The 16,092-nt window shown below is 41.1% G+C and overlaps 1 protein-coding gene across 1 annotated transcript in view; it reads left to right on the top strand.

The window, feature by feature from the left end:
• Window positions 1-11,176: 11,176 nt before the first annotated feature.
• SPECC1L (sperm antigen with calponin homology and coiled-coil domains 1 like) overlaps window positions 11,177-16,092 on the top strand; it is a 57,039-nt gene continuing 52,123 nt past the window's right edge. The window contains exon 1 of the mRNA XM_056859348.1: window positions 11,177-11,255. The gene's annotated coding sequence lies outside the window, so the exon portion shown is untranslated. The remainder of the gene's footprint in view (window positions 11,256-16,092) is intronic.

The raw sequence follows: 16,092 nt of genomic DNA, 5'->3' as shown, positions 1-16,092 counted from the left end.
TTTAAAAAGAGAGACAGAGAGAGAGAATAGACTCCTGCCTGTTTGACCGTGCCAGGTGGCAGAGAAAGTGCACTGTGAGTTTCCTCCACCAGAGGGAAACAGTGGCCAGCAAGAACTGTGGTTGTGGCTAATCGGAGAGCAAGTTTCTGGGATATGTGTGTGTTTTAAAATTAATTCAGTTATCATTAGGAAGCTTTGTGATGTCTGTTTGGACCAGCTGTGAAGACGGGGGAAACAGAACAAAAAGGGGTGTGTCAAATGGGTAGCTTTATTGGCTGCTGTTTTAAATTGAATACTGCAGAATCTAGTGTCATTCATCCATGTGGCCGTCTCCTTGGAAATACAAACCTTGATTGATTTGGTCTCATATTTGCTTTTCTTCCCTTGCCTACCTCTCTGCTTGGACACATAAAGGAGGAGACACTGTTGTCCTGCCTCTTGTCTCAGACCCCCTCCCTTTTTTGAGAGTGGCTTGCTCAAGGAGGCAGGCCTTTGTGCATCATAGTGGTCCATATACAAAAAGAATTCTGGGGAAGGGGGAGAAATATGAGGATAGTTAGCTAACTTTTCTTTTTTGTCTGGACCAAAAAATAAAATAACGAGACAGTCACAGTGCAAGAGAATAGCCAGAATCTCCTGGCCTTCCAAATATATTTGGATCACTTGTAAAAGCACCCTTCACACCTGTGGTTTTCTAATAAAAAAAAAAAAATGTTTTTCCAATTTTCTGCCCAACTCAATGTTGGCTCTTCAGCATAAACACCATATTTTTTTCATAAAGGTTTTTTCCCCCAAGATCTAAAGATTAGTCAATGGCTGTGTTTCTAGCTGGTTAACCTAAACGTTTTCTCAGTATAGCTTTTTTGATACTTGAATTTTTATTTTCTTTCCTGAGACTTTGTATGTTGCGGATGAAAAGTGTCTCTCCCCATCCCTTCCTTTTCTGGTAAATAGGAATGTTTTGATAAGATGTTTAATATCCTAAGCAACTGGCGATTGATGAACAGGTAGAATTTTGTATTTTTTCAGAAGTCGATACACTTGTTTTTAATTAAGGTCGTTGCAGAAATTTCTATGGCAGAATACACTGCCCATGCCATTAGCACTAGAACAGCCACTTCTGGAACTATAGTGCTGAAAAAGAATCAGTACTGGGAGTTGAAAACATGAACGAACTGCAGAGTTCCAGGGCAGGCAAACAGGGATTGTTTTTGCTCTGAGATTTCATTGGTCCCGGTCCACCCAGTCATGCAGCATCGTGGTTAGTTGTGCTCGTCCTGCCACCAACTTTGACAAGCTCAGAAACGGAGTGCTGACAAGAGAGAAGACAAACCCACTTCCTGCTCAGAGTGTGAGGACTAACAAGTTAAATTGGTTGCCTTGTTCGGAATTACCCCCAAAAGACTCTGGTACTTTTAGGTTCTGGGTTTGTTGTTGTTTTTTAAAGACAACTGTTCGTAATAAATGAGGATAAAAAGCAGCAGAGAAACAATTGTTTTCAACAGCTCCTCTGATTCTTACTGTGACAAAATGCCAGCTGCTTTTGGTACCATGATGTCACACATTCTGAAAGAGAGAAGCTTTATCAGCTTTGTCAGTGTTTTTCATGCTAATGGGAATTATTCATGTAGGAATTTAATATCGCTTAGTGCTTTTCCCTCCCCAGGCACAGCCGTAGAAGAAACCTCTGTTTGTGATATTGTGTGACAAAAGCTTTTCTCCTGAATAATTCTGCTACTTTCCAAATGTTGTCTCTCCTATTTTCGATCAACCCTTACTCTTTACAGAAATGTGATTTAGAAAGTATTGGGAAGGTGCTGCAAAGCAATTTGAAGGTATAAAATGTGCTTTTAAAGTGGGCTTGGCCTTTAATTATTTATTATTTTAAAATAATTGGGTCATACTAAAACAAGTGGCTTGTTGTCTGAACTGCTGTTTTCTGCCTTGCTGTAATTGTCTGTAAGCAGCCTTGTCTAATAATGGTCTGCATACTTTTGTCTCCTTACGTCAGCTGTTCATCTACCAGTTCTTCCAAGGCAATGGTTGGGGGGACCTCCCCAGAGGCATGAGCTATAGAGCTAGAAGGTGAATGAGCAGGCTATTGCTCCATCGCTCCCATTGGGTACTCTGCAGGGAACTGAGAATCCCGCCACCTGGATTCCTTCATTATCAGATCAGTAGAAAAGCTGCCATTTTTAATTTGGGGAGTGGCCACACTGGGCTGAAGGTCAGAGTTCAGACACTGGGATCACTCAGTGGATCCAGGGCATAACTGTACTGAACTGAACCAACCTTGCTGTCTTAGTTTTGTCTACTGATAGAAATGCGGGGAGGCAACATGGACAATCTGTCCAAATGACCAAAGGCATCAGGGTTCTCTTATGTTATATCGTCATCCTCTCCCTTTTGAGGTCCATCGCTAAAGTTTCTGTCCAGACACATTCTTCGGATTTACAGAGGCCTGATTTTTGCCCCTAGTCTAAAAGGGAACCTTTACCTGTATTTTGTTCTAGAGTGCTTCCCAGAGTATGCTTGCAGCTGGGAAGTGGTAGAAGCAAGAAGTAACTATTCCTTCCCTTCTCACTGCTTGCAGGCAGCTCAACCCTCTCCTGTCTTATGTGGCTGTAGAGGACTAGCGCCATGTGAGGGACCAGCACAGTGGGGCTATGGGGGCTGGTGATGCAAAAGGCACTGATTGGATTGCCTGCAAAAACACAGATGCTTATGTTACACTGGGGGGGGGGCTTTTTTTGAGAGCTGTAATTTTTAAGGGCTTCAAACCTTTTTTGCCTGATCACTCTGAAGTTGTGCTACTTTTCAATTACTGCATCCGTTGCTCTTCCTTGTGTTGTTTGTTATTCTGTAATCCAGGGCTGCAGTTTTAAAACTGGAAAAGCAATACTACAAAGATTGTGCCAATTCATCTTGCCTGCCTTTTTGTGTTTTATTTTTAATTTATGTAAAAATTGAAATTTTGATATTGAATTGATGCTGCATAGTGTATAGCCGTAAGGTGGTTGCTGTCCATAATCCTTAAGAGGGGTTGCTTTGGAGGCTTTCTGCATACAGACCTGGGTTAATATTTAAATGCAGGCATATGGATTGTAGGAGAGGGTGCATAATTCCTTAAACTACAAATGGTTGCTCAGCGATAAGTTTCCTCCAAAGTGGTGATTTGGGGCAAGAAAAATAAGAGCACTCAATTTAAAATGAAGGACAAGGGTAGGTGTTGCTCTTTTTTCAATGATGTGTTATGCAGGGAACACTTTTTAAAAAAAAATTATTCCAAATTTTAAGTTCAGCTTCTTCATTTCCTCTGCTTGGAGCTTTCTTAAAACCACCATTGCTGCCTTTCAGTAGCTTGGTCTCCACGTCAGGATGGCCTTTCCCAGAATTGGGTGATACTTGGCACTGCCCTGTGTGTGGTGGTGGTGATAAACCAGTTAAAACTTCAGAGTGCAGCCATTACCCTAGATTTAAGGACTGGGATTGCCTTCTTCAGGAAATCTCTGCCCCATAGCCTGACTAAGACTACCTTGGCAAGGCCAGGGATTAGGGCTTCCTGCCTCCAAGCTAACAAGTGCCAGATTGTAGGCCCTGCTTTGGACATGAGACTGGTGTTTCTTTCTCCTTCCTTAAGAATCCCAGTACTACTGCCCTCTACACCAGGCAGAGGGCTGTTTAATAAGGGCACCAGATTGATGTGCACCACCATGCATTTCCCATTGGAAGAACTGAATCAATGCCGACCAATGCAAGAGAGGCCTCAAAGGTCCCTGCTGTGACAGCTCAACCAATCTTGTTGGCGATTGCTCCTTCAATCCCCCAGAGGTGAGATGGATTGAAGGAGAATCATACCCCAGACCAAACCAAAGAAACCTGATTTAGTACCATGTTTTCTCTGTGGCTCGAGGGGTCGTGGGAAGATTTCCTATGCTTTTTTTTTAAAAAGCAGGTATTCTAAATAAGATGGTTTGGGATTTGGCCAAGAAAGAAAATCACCCTCTGTTGGTAAGAGTGTGCAGATTTTTGTTTACCTTTATGTGTTTATAAACAAGCAAAGCTCAGATTTGGTTTACAAATTTTGGGGGAAAAAATTGCTTTCCTGAGCAAAAGCAGAAGATTGGGCATTGACCACACCAGCATTAAATTATGAGGGAAACGTCTCTCACTTTTGATTCCCTACTCCTCCACATGAGCGGCGGAGGCTAATCTGGTGAACTGGATTTGTTTCCCCACTCCTACACATGAAGCCAGCTGGCTGACCTTGGGCTAGTCACACTCTCTCAGCCCCACCTACCTCCCAGGGTGTCTGGTGTGGGGAGGGGAAGGGAAGGTGATTGTAAGCCGGTGTGAGTCTCCCTTAAGTGGTAGAGAAAGTAGGCATATAAAAACCAACTTTTCTTCTTCTAAGGGATGAACTTTGGCAACCCACCTCACACAAATTCAGCTGGAAACCACAGCCAGGAGATTGGCTCTCCAGTACTGGTTCCACAATAAGGATGGCTGGGTTGAAGAGGTCTTCAGGTCTACAGCTTGGAGTTTTAAATCGGTGGGCTTCAGGGTATTGAGTCATAGAAAAGTCAACGGTGGCAGTGGCCTGCTACAGAATCTTTTGGGAGTCCATTCCTGTACCTTAATATACCGGTACATTTCTGGAAGCATTGCTCCCAACAGCCAGTTACTCAGTTGGTTTTCACTTATGTGGTACCAGTTTCCCTAAGTGGCTTTCTTTTATGCTGTGGTTTTAAAATATGCTACCTCTCTGTCTTACTGTGATCTTTGAGAATGATCAAGATTTCCCCAGCTGCTTTATAACTGTCTGCCATACACCACATTCAGACATACTGATATAGTGTGTTGGAATGGGAATCCCTTTATGGGGAAAACCCCCCCCCCCCCATGGACACTCTCGGGAAAACAAATCTGAAGTTTTATGTTGATTTTGGGACTCTGGGTCACCAGTAGAATTTGGGTCGGTCGTAATCAAAAAAAGGTAAAGGTCCCCTGTGCAAGCACCGGGTCATTCCTGACCCATGGGGTGACGTCACATCCCGAGGTTTCCAAGGCAGACTTTGTTTGTGGGATGGTTTGCCAGTGCCTTCCCCAGTCATCTCCCCTTTACCCCCAGCAAGCTGGGTACTCATTTGACCGACCTCGGAAGGATGGAAGGCTGAGTCAACCTTGAGCCGGCTACCTGAACCCCGCTTCCGTTGGGATCAAACTCAGGTCGTGAGCAGAGCTTGGACTGCTGTACTGCAGCTTACCACTCTGCTGGATTCCTAATGCATTTAACAGAACACCTTTAGATTTGCCTTTTAATCCATCGCTATCTGTCCCAAGCTTTTGAGATTGGGAAGACCGTACTTTTTTAAAAAAGAAAAGAGAGAAGACTATTCCACACTTGCAACTTGCAGGATCAAGTGTGACGTTTAATTTCTCATGCAGCATTCTGAGGGGGCCACACATACTTTGTTCCAGCCCTCTTGGCCCTGCAGCAAGTGCCTGTCGAGACACAAAGGCAAATGTAAGCTCCTGAATTGGCAAGACAACATTGGGAAATTCTTGTTCAGTAGCACTGCCAAGGTTTATATCAGGAACGATCCAAAGCTTAGTAGGTGCTGAATTCTCCTTCTGCAAGCCCTCACAGGCTAAACGTTCCTGTGCTTGTGGAAGATAATGTGTAAATTCCCTATATGAGTGGGCTTCTGTAGGAGCACTGGAGCTGCTGGATTGTGGACATATTTTGTTTGAGAATAAAACACTATCGTAATTCTTATCTGCATACAGCACTGCTATTAATCTACAGGAATTAAGTGTAGAGACTCCAGTTTTTCTTTATTTGCCTGATCTTCCGTTCTGCTACATCCTTGGCTGCTCTGCCCATGAATGTGCTCCACCCCATGATGTATTTTGCATTTGAAATAAGTTGCCAGTGGTGTTATCTCAAGAGGAATGTATAGCCATTGTTCTTTCCAGTTTGTTTCTTTGATAAGCCTCACTCCCTTAATATCCATGAAAGTTTCTCTCTCTACAGTTTCTGCAGTAGTGAAACTGGTCAGAATAACAGGACTATGGGCAGTATCAAGAACACTGCATGTGGCCTTTGTCATCCTTTTCTTACCCTTAAATTGTGAGCTTTAGTTCACAAGTAGATTAAACACTGGCAACTAGTCTGTGCTGGTGATCTATGCAACTATTTTACAACATTCAAAAGTTAGCTATTTTCCAGTATTTAAAAAGCTAGGTTTCACTTGTGACACCTTAGTATGACCAAATAAAACCTGAACCCAGGGCAGGGCTGTACATACAGTGCAGAACTGTGCAGTCAGTAGGAGCCACTGAGAACCAAGCTCCTAAATCCATTGGGACTAAGTAAATGATCAGCTAGGCTATTGAGAGAGGGGCAAAATGTGCCATACACAAAAACTAGTAGTCATTAGGTTGAGATTTAGCTCCCATGCCAGCGCATTCCTTTTATATAAGTAAATGGTTGCCATTCATTCCTACAAGAATAAGTATATGAAGAAAGCAGAAACAAGCTTGCATGGGTCACTGCTAGTCTGACCTGGGATGGAAATTGGGAAGATCTTACTAACTTCAAAAATGGTGATGTTTAAGAACAGGTTGCCTAGAAAAGGTGGCAGATTCTCTCTCACCAGAGGTCTTTAAGGGAGAGAGAAACATTTGGCAGGGTTTGCTTAGGTGGATTCAATGCCTAAGGCAGAATAACTGACTTGGTGGCATAGTCAAGTCTGTCCTTCATTAGAAATCAGGGTTTAGAGTCCTTTGATAAGGATCATTGTGAATCAGGTTGTTGTTTCTGATTGTTAGTTGGATTTTGAAATGAACTTATAGGTTATGATTATGTATTAGCATCCCCAGACTAACCCAGATCACAGTATATCTGGGAACAGGGAATTATATGGTCTCATTGTATGTTCTACAAGTGGAACTTTAAAATGCTTAATTTTGCATGATCTGTATTACATGATACCGTTGTTTTATACAAACATTTGTCCTTCTGAGACTTTTAAAAAGGTAAGCATAGAAACCCTCCCTGTGCCAGTAATGATGAGTTGGTTTTGAGAGGGAAGTTTACTTGCATACATGGACATCTCCTGTGCAAGGTGACACTTTTGTCTTCATTGGGCAAGGAAGCAACTGTACTCTGTTTATAAATGTGCACGAATGAGAATTCAGTAAAGTAAAATGCATGTTTTGGTCAGGAAAAGATGACAGGTGTTCAACTGGGTAAATGCTTCCAGAAATAAAATGTAGTGATGCCAAGGCACAATATGATAACTGATAACATCAATTTCACATGTTCAGGTGGTGATCAAGTGGTAGCTGTGTTTATCACAGGATAGCATAGAAAGTGCTTGCTCTTGAGTATGTCCATAAACTATTACAATCATAGTAACCTATAATGAATTTAGGAAGTGATAATTGTCTAGAAAGGGAAATAGCAGATAGGGTATTTTATTAATCTGGGGTTTCTGATATAGGTCAACTGAAGGAAAGATTAAGACTTTCTCAGCTCAAGAAAATCTTTGGCTTTAGCTTGTTTGATGGTGAGAAAGATGGGGATGGTTTTGCATTATTAGCCTGCTGCCCAAACTCTTTGACATGAGCAGGGAGACCCAGAGTTTTAACCATGCTTTAACATTCTCTGTCTTTAGTAACATCAGGACATACCCCATCAGTGCATACATGAAACAGTGGCAATGAATGTGACATAGCCAAAGCATCACTCTTTTAGTTCTACTGGTTTCAGTGGGAGAAATGCATATTAAATCCTCTGCTACAAAAATAAATGGAAGTCCAAAACGTGTACTTTTGCCTGATCCATGTTATGTGATACTGTTATTCTATACAGACACTTTTCCTGAGATTTTTTAAAAGCAAGCAAGCTGAGAAACTTCTTAAATATACAGAGGGTTGTGTGACCATGAAAACAAGAGCTTGGTGGTTGGTTTAGGTTTGGGGGTTATTTTGGGTGAGTGATCACAAATAGGCCCTCAGATTGATTGTCTGAAAATTACTTAAGCAATGTCAGTGTGGAGGGTGAAGATATTAAACTGCATATACATGCAAATAACATTAATACAACGTAGTAAAGATATAAAATGAAACCATGAAGGTTACCATATTGTACCACTGAGATTGTCGTGGTGATATAAATGGAATTAAGACACTATGAAATATGCATTTTTCTGTGCTTCTTTTAAATGAGAAACTTCTCTTGCCTATGTAACATCTGAAATGTTTCCTTATTTCTACTGTTGTAAGCATTTATAATTCATGTGGAATAGAGGGAAGCAGATGAATAAAACTATTTATTTAAATATAAATGCAATTAAATTATATACTTAGTGCTGACATTTTCAGCTGTAGAAGGTTTTTTTGGGGGGTTGCTGTTGGTGGATCATCAGTTTTCTACCACAGAGCTAATATTTGTTGACACTGTTTTAACACTGCCATGGTTCATGTTTAAAGCATTTTGCTTTGGCATTTTGTACTGCTGCTGTTCTTGCTTCAATATCCTAGATGCTCTGATGCCGAAAAGGAAAAAAAGAGAGTTATTTTGAAGAGATGCTGAGCAGGGGGAACTGCTGTTGAAGACAGTATTTTTGTCTTGTCAGGTCCAAAAAGCTGCAGCAGAGAAGTAAACATTAAGAGTGTCGTTTAAAAAAAAAGTTATGGAAATGAAAAGGGATTGAGAAACTTGTATTGGGGGGGGGGAATCCAAGGCATTTGTAGCCCTTGTTTGTACACAATGTTAAATAAATTTCTTCTGTTACCTCTGTTTAATGAACTCAAATGGTGTTTTATTCTCAGCAAGTTGTGCTTATAAAACACAATGCAAAACATTTCTTGAAGATGAAACAAACCGTATCTCCTGGAGCTCCTGATCCAAGGGCTTTGTCCCAGAGCTTGTTTTTGAATGGCAAGGCTCAGCGATGGAATTTGTGATGAAACACCTCTGAGAATATGCAGAATGCCTTTCCTTCACCCCTGCTGAATGCTTCCAGAGGGATTATAAATCATAATTAATCTATACTCAGAATTCCTTTCTGGTTCTGCTCCAGAAAGTGTATTTGACTGCTTTAGATGTATTTTGCATAGTTATAACTTGCTTTTCTTAAAAGAAAAAAAAGCCCAAGCATGCATCTCAACTAGTACAAAAGTGGCTTTGTGACCTAGATCCTACCATGCTGTCATTGTATAAGTCATTACATTGTAAAGGCAGCTACACAATTTTGCATAGCAGACACAATCACTGCCATGTACCCCAGTGCGTCCATGTTTTTAGTGTTTACTGCAGGATGATGGGCCTATTTCTTTAAACATGCACACATTTGGTAAACTCAGCTGGTCTAGGGATTCCCACTGTGTTCACAAGTGCTTCGATATAAGGGTATGTTCTCAGTACATGGTGTAGGAGAAAGTGGGATAACCCTAGTGTACCTGCAGCAACTGGTTGCCATGTGTGGAGCCACTTAAACTATTAGCTATAACATCCGTATTCTCCCTTTAAAGTAACAATCCAGTTTATCCAAACTGGCTGCTTAGTTTTTGAGTTTATATGAACACATACTGTTTATATAAACACAGTTGTACTTAAATGTGAATGTTGGTAAGTGCTCTGATACAGTATCATTTCTAAAAGTTGTGCTTCAGAAACAGCAAAACTACATTTCAGGCAACTATTTTAGTACATTTCTTACTGTTTTGTTCTTGAATTTGAGTAACTTGCAATGTATTTGTGTTGTCAGCCATTGCTGGCTACTTATTAATGCACTGAGCATTTCTCAAACTAACAGTCCACAGTAGGAATAAGAAATGTGATTAATTGCTGCCTTAAGTGCTTAGACAAATAACTATACTAATGATGTGGTTGATGGTGCAATAGGGAGTGCCCCTCTGAAAGGTAAAAACTGTGTCTGAAATAAACAAATTTAAGTACATAAAATATAAAAAGTTTTAATCATCATAATCCTACAAGTAATGTAGCAACTGGTAAATTCCACTGAAGTCTGATTGGTCAGGCCGATGAGTCTAGTGTGACCAGCTCAGTAGGCTAATCTATATATTGCGCTTGGAAAAGGGGGGCACACCCTTTCCAAGTACATGTGTCCCTGTCTTAATTTCTTGCTATCCTTAGATTGATCATTTCAATTTCTTTTTTTCGTAGCCTACCAGTCACTTCCTTCACAGTAATAGAGCATCACTTAAGAATTCCCATGTACTTAAATTGGCGTGGTTGAAAAAAGCAAATAAACGGGAACAGTATCAGATGGGAGAGAGAATAAGTCAAGATAATAGGTTTGTTTTTGGTTGAGTAGATATTTGCAGATTTCTGGAAAAAGCTAGCAAAGCCGGTTTACTGGAGGATAAAGCAGGATTACTGCCCCTTTTAAACTAACCTTGCCTCTTTAAAACCTCTTGCTACACGCTACCCTCTTACTTAAACTATTTATCCTTTTACTCTAGAAAGGGGCCCAAAAGGGCATGCAAACATCTAAGCAATGCAGGGTAGCAAAGCAAGGATGTTTTGGGGTTTCTTGGGGGTGCCAAATCACCCAATTATTGTTTCCCAGCTGACTTACTACTTGCCTATAGATTTTTTGCATTGGAATAACATCTCAATTGAACCGGACTGCTCCCCGAGGAAAGCAACCACACACCTACGCAGCCCGGGGTTAGAAGGAAGAGACTTGAGCTACTTCACTGCCCCAGCCCGCCAACACAAATCTATTCCCCTACAAAAAAAACAACCCCCCAAAACCATGAGTCACATTTTCCCTTCGAACGACTCGCGTTTCCCGCTCTTTTCAGCAGCGGACGCTTCCTACAACCCACGCGAAGGGAAGGGTCACGCATGCGCAGAAAAACCCGCTGGGGCTGTGGGCGCCGCGTACCCTACCCAGCGCTTTCGCCCTCCTGCGCCTGCGCGTTGCTTTGGCGCCTGCGCAGTACGGCTCCTGTCTCTTTGAAGCCGAGGAGGAGTATCCTCGTAACTCCGGTTGTCACCGCTGCTGGCCTTAGACGTGCTGCATCCGGTTTTCCCCTCAGTGACTAAACTAGGAGAGGAGGAAGCAGCAGAGGCAGCAACGGACGAGCAGGCGGCGCAGCCCCGTGAGGGCCGAGTGGGGCCGCCTCGGGAGGGCGACAGGAGGAAACGCCCCCCCCCGGCCTTCCTCCTCGGAACCGAGGAGGGGGGTCGAGGGCCGCCGCCCAGGCCTGCCTCGGTGAGCTTCCCGGTGGTCCTTCGCCCTACGCACCGAAGAGTGCCCGTCGTGTTTGGGGTTTGTCGCGCAACTAAGGGGGGGGGGAGTCGTTGCAGACCCACTGCTAGTGGTAGGGCCCGGGGGTGGGGGGAGAACTCAAAACGAGCAGCAAAAACAAAAAAGGAGGCTGTGGCGCCGTCGAGGCTCCAGGCGGTGCTGTGGTGGAAACGTTTGGGTTGCCGCGCGGAAAGGTCCTTCTACGGTGGCAGTTGGGCATTCCTGGAGGGATGGGGGGGGCGGAGGGAGGCGTGGGGGGGCGGAGGGAGGCGTGGGGGGGGGAGGAGGGAGACTGTCCTCAGCTGCTCTCTCTCGCGGGCAAGCGAAGCTTCACATGGTCCTTCGAAGCTATCAGGCTCGACGAAGCGGACGCTGGTTTTTCAGAGCTTTTGCCACGAGGAGTCTGTTGTTAAGTCTTTTACCAGCGCGGTCCCAGGGGAAAACGTCAACAGTGGGGCCCAAGGGCCGTGAAACGCAGGAGGGTGCCGCTCGTGGTCTTTCTATGCAAATGTTCACAGTGGGTCGCCGTGTTAGTCTGTGTGCCGCAGTAGAAAAGAGCAAGAGTCCAGTAGCACCTTAAAGACTAAATTTTTTTTTAAAAAAATTAAACAAACATTAGTCTTTAAGGTGCTACTGGACTCTTGCTCTTTTCTACTTATGCAAATGTGGTAGGTTTATTGGTTTTCGAAACGGTTTTGTTGAAATGCTGTTCGCACTTTCTTTGTGTTCCCACCGATGTATTAAGAGTTTGAAACTGTTATTTAAAAATACGGTTCGCACTTTGTTTGGGCCCTTTAGCTGTGAAGACGTCTTCCAACCATTTTTTAGCCGTGGCATCCAAGAAACTTATAAAAAATACTGTTCGCACTTTGGGCCCTTTAGCTGTGAAGACGTCTTCCAGCCATTTTTTAGCCGTGGCATCCAAAAACCCTTTTAAAGTGATGGCTGTTACCGCACTAGGTATTCCCAGTGATGTATTAAGAGTTTGAAAATGTTGTAAAAAACATAGCTTTAAATGGTTTTTGGATACCATGGCTTATAAATGGTTGGAAGACGTCTTCACAGCTAAAGGGGCCAAACAAAGTGCGAACAGTATTTTTTATAACATTTTCAAACTCTTAATACATTGCTGGGCATACCTAGTGCTGTACAGCCTATGTATAAGCTGCTGGGAGTATTGGGGAAAGTACAGTTTTTTCTAGATAAAGGAAATTGTAGATGGGAACTAAATAGAGACTATTCATAACAAGTATTCATGCTGTTGCTAATTATTGCTCTTGTGCTTAATTTGCATACATATATTTGCATAGAAATGTCACACACCTACTGGACCTTTATACTCTGTTGTTTACAGTTCTTTTTATATTCAAGTCTATACTGAAAATAACAAATTGGGCTGTAGATCGTTAAAATTTCAGCTTCAGTAAAGTATTTAGGGTGCCATGTAGGATGTTTACTTTAATACTCATATTCCAAATGGAAAGACCCTTAAAACACTGAAGAAGATAGGTAATTAGTTAGTGAAAACATTTGTTATTTGTGAATGTTTTTGCAGATTTTGCTGTTTGTGACTTCTCACCGTTTTATTTTAGCTTTGTTAAATTTTAAGTGCTTCAGAAAAAATTGAACGTTTGGCTGGAAAGGCACTGAAGCTTTATTGTAGTCAATAGAAATGTAAATAGGATTTTGTATTCAAAGTGCTTCGTTTGTGTTGTATCTCAGTAATTCTCTTAACAACCCAGTAAGCTAAGCCATTGCTATTATACCCATGTTGCAAAGTTATTTATGTATTTAATTCATTTATTCCAGGCCTTTCTCCCCAATAGGAACCCAAAGAAACTGAGGCTGTGGAACATTGGTCAATCAGTTTATAGCTGAATTCAAATTTCACAACAAACTGAGATCAGGAGCAAATTCAGTTTGTCCATGTGTTCATGTGCGGCTGTTGCTCTTTCTATCACCTCTTGTGCCCAGGGCCTGATTAAATGCAGTTCACTCTATTTGCCTTGCCATAACAAAGCAAAAACAAAATACAGCTAGTGTACTGAAAGTGAGAAGAAAGCAAAGGCAAAAAAAAGTTACATGTATCATGGTAATAAATCAGTAAACAAGTTGTCATTCTACAAACATCAACAATAACTTTGGCAACATTCTTACTACCATGACCAAATTGGCTTTGTCCTGTGTTATCTCCCTGTTCAGTTCCTGGTTATTAGTTGGCCCTTGACCATAGAAATAATAAATGGCAACAAAGAATTATAATTTAGGTATTCACTAATTCATCTTCGTTTTACCTCAGACAGAAATATCAATAAAATATGTTTAAGAGATCACATAGAAATGTTTCTGAATAAATTAAAAGAGATGGGCTATTTTACACGATCACAAAAGACAACATCTTTAAAAATAGAATATTGCAATCCATGCATTTTCAGATCATTAATTAAAATATCCTGATTGGATTAAACTGAAGGGGAGAGAAAAAACTCCCATGCCTAAGTCACCTGAGCAAGTGGCTAGTTGCAAGTATGATGTTTATTTAGCAAGTTGTAGCCTGGTTGGTCTTTCTGTGAGAGCATTGTTGGAAAGCCGATTCCTGATCTGCATGCAGATCACTTGATAATATAATAAACTTTGCCGTTGTTATTAACCTACAGTGGCTTCAGGGAGTCCTGAAGAATTTATTTGCCGTTCCTGTTTTAAGCTTTGCTCTGGTAGTTTTGCTAACATGGTATTTTACATTATTTTATGGGGGGATTCCTGAAAATTCTTAGGTAATATTTTTTAACTTCATAATATGTTGACTGCTGCAAGTCCAACACTGTGAGCAGTTTCCATTGTTGAGCAGGGGGACACTAAAAGTTAACAAAATGTATTCTAGTAACCCTACACTACTGAGCATTCTGTGTAGTAATCCTGTTTTTAATCTCTGTTTGAGAGTCTGCCATTTTATGCGGCACTTATTAGTGTATTCTGCCAGTTCAGAGAAGATTGGTTTTAAACGCACTTAACAAAAAGTCAGTTCAGTATACTTTCAAGGGTGCTTGTTGCAAGTCTATGTTTGTATCAAGGTGTTTGGGTGCAGAGAGTGGACCGCATGGTGTGCTAAGAATGAAGGACATATGGAGAAAAGTGTGATTGTTGGCGTATCTGCATTATATGGTGACTTTTATATGGTCCTAGCATAGTTAGAATGTGATATCTAAAAATAAAGAAAAATCTTGAGCTGAAATTGAGGCTCACATTAATTGCAAAAGAATAGTTGTAGTCACAGTGAAATTTCCAAAGATATTTCTTCCTGTGAATTTACAGAATGTTATTGATGTATCACAAATGTTAGAGAAGGACTTTACAGTTATGGAGGAAGCTTTGTTTCGTTACTGTGAATAGGTTGGAATATTGTGAAGCAGTCTGAGTACCTGTGGTAGTGCTGTTGACCTACAAATTTGTAATAATAACAGGTAAAGATCCTGAGAGTGCCATAAAGTAAATGGGCTTCGGTGATAATAGAACAGGCAACTAGTTTAACTAACTTTAAAGGGTATTAGACAAACTCATGGAGCTCATCAGTAGATTTTCGCTAAATGGAACCTCCATGTTCAAAGGCAGTAGCCCTCTGAATGCCAATGCTGGCAGAAGCTTTGGTCTCAGCCCTACTTGTAGCCTTTCTGGGCACATCTATGTGAAACAGAATGCTGAAGTGATCTAGCATGGCTCTTTGTACCTTCTTGTATGCCTGAGGATTTGTAATCCATTTTAGTGTGTGCCTGAGAAAGTTAAGTTTAAAAGCAACGCTAGTACAGTTTGGGAAATTATTGGAGGTGTTAATTAGAAAAATAGAAATAAAATGAAATAGATCATGCAATTGCTGATTTGTTTGTATTTTTCTTACTGATATCTTGTAATGTGGGAAGCATAGTTCTCTTTTTAAAAAAGTCCTGGCCCAATCCTTTCAAACTGTGAATTCATGCTGTGTTGCTTTATGTAAAATTATCTAAGAAGCTGAGATTTGTTCCTGAATGAGATGAAAGAATGGGCTTCTAGAACTACTCTGTCTTGTTTATTAACTACTGGTAAATGTTTATTCTTATGATGTCACTGGCTCCTTTGCTAAGCTGAATTACTATGCTGCAAACTAGTAATAAATACATAACCATCTTTTCCTTGTGCACTAATTTCCATGCCCCAGATCATTAGTTCTAATGAGATGATAATCTGTCATCTTGCAACAAGCATATTGATTACTGTGGGAGAATCATTGAGGCATTTAATTACCAAAATCACAAGAGTTCTCTGTGTTAGCTATAGTGGATAAAAATCAATTTTTAAAAAATTTAAATGGTTGTAGCAACAAATTATGCATTTTTATTTTGGACATATCTAAATAATTGTTTGATTTAAATATTTTTCTCCCATCAGGCTTTTTTGCCTTAGTGTGCTGAGGAGATTCATTCTCTTGGACTTTGTTTTGTTTTTATCCTTCAGGGAAAGCATTTCTTTGCTTTCGAAATAGGGTGCAACTCCCTTTTAGTTCCATATTTTTTTTCTAAAAAGAAAACTTGAAGTCTGCAAACCAGGGAGTTGTCATAGGTTTGTTAACTCTTGAACTATAGCTGAGGTTCCCCCAAACAAAATCAAAAAACCCTCTGATTGAGCCACATACATTAGGACTGGGCTGTAGCAACATTTGAATTTATCTTTTTATAGCCTACATTTCTAGCTGAGACTCGAAGTGGATTACAAAATACTAAACAAAATTCAGTCACAAAACACAAAGGACTAGCATTACAGAATTAGAAAA

The sequence above is a fragment of the Euleptes europaea genome, chromosome 13 (genome assembly GCF_029931775.1).
Source record: "Euleptes europaea isolate rEulEur1 chromosome 13, rEulEur1.hap1, whole genome shotgun sequence".
Lineage (NCBI taxonomy): Eukaryota > Metazoa > Chordata > Lepidosauria > Squamata > Sphaerodactylidae > Euleptes > Euleptes europaea.
This window is presented reverse-complemented; position numbering and strand designations above follow the sequence as displayed.